This window comes from Poecilia reticulata, linkage group LG6 (genome assembly GCF_000633615.1).
Source record: "Poecilia reticulata strain Guanapo linkage group LG6, Guppy_female_1.0+MT, whole genome shotgun sequence".
NCBI classification, from domain to species: Eukaryota; Metazoa; Chordata; class Actinopteri; order Cyprinodontiformes; family Poeciliidae; genus Poecilia; species Poecilia reticulata.
In genome coordinates this window covers 4638139-4639091 of record NC_024336.1, presented here as the reverse complement: position 1 = coordinate 4639091, position 953 = coordinate 4638139, and the positions used below count along the sequence as shown (strand labels likewise).

Sequence of the window (953 nt, the reverse complement as noted above, 5' to 3'; positions counted from 1 at the left end):
CACTTTCTCATTGGCTTTGTTTGCTATCTGAATGTAGCTGTGCTGCTAAATATATTTAATAATTTTTATTATTCGTTTTCTTATCATTATGTCAAAGATGCAAGCCAGTGTTGAAGCCTTCCTCATTGCCATGCAACCAGGACAGCCCTTCCTCCTGCATGTTGGTGAAAACAAGAGGAGCACCAAAGACACTTCATCATCAGTGATCACAAGATCATCCAARGTAGCTTTTAATGAACTTTTAAAGCACTCTTCACCTTCAGTGCAAACTTCTGTAAATTAATCCAGCCTACAGTTTTCAACATTGATGTGACTTGCACAACAATTGAGGAGTTTAAGATCCTTGCTTTTAGTTTACCTGGCAGAGTGGACACTCTTTATTATGATGATCATTTAAATGTATACTGTATCAATGAGAGGATTTGTTTTATGTTCTTCCAATTAAGGACTTGGTTTATTACAGTCCCTGTGGCAAGTAGTTTTCTGCATGGTCAGCATTGAAGGCCATATTGTCTTTGAGAGGGTCCAGCTGACAATCCAGACAGGACAGCGTTGTCCATCTTCTACATCTTCAACCTCCAATATCATCATGAGGCAGCCAAGACTTTGGGGTTCATTCAACGGAAAACCGTTCCTATGATTTTTTTATTTTTTTTTTACAATGTGCAAAATACAAGTACATTATTTAAAAGTTTTAAAGCAAGTTATGATTGACATTTGACAAAGGTGGTGATGTTTTCTCTTTACGTAATTAAAAACAGCTTTATTTATATATTGTACCAGCTGTATTCAGAATGCTACACTATTTATATTGTGAGTTTTCCCATTTTTGATTTTGTTTTTTAGTCGCTTCATTGGGATTAACCCAGAAAGGGGCACAAAAGCCGGTCATGGGAAGATGGTATCCAAAAACACTGGAAAGACCAAAGTGATAGTCAATGTTCAGGTTTCCA

The 953-nt window shown here is 36.7% G+C and overlaps 1 protein-coding gene and 1 long non-coding RNA gene across 4 annotated transcripts in view; one reads left to right on the top strand and one right to left on the bottom strand.

The window, feature by feature from the left end:
• Window positions 1–953, bottom strand: part of bcar1 (BCAR1 scaffold protein, Cas family member) — a 98644-nt gene that overhangs the window by 31749 nt on the left and 65942 nt on the right. The gene's annotated exons all lie outside the window — the stretch shown is intronic.
• Window positions 242–926, top strand: LOC103465772 (uncharacterized). Its single transcript, XR_533846.2, has 2 exons — window positions 242–611; window positions 847–926. It is a non-coding gene; the product is annotated as an uncharacterized LOC103465772 (long non-coding RNA).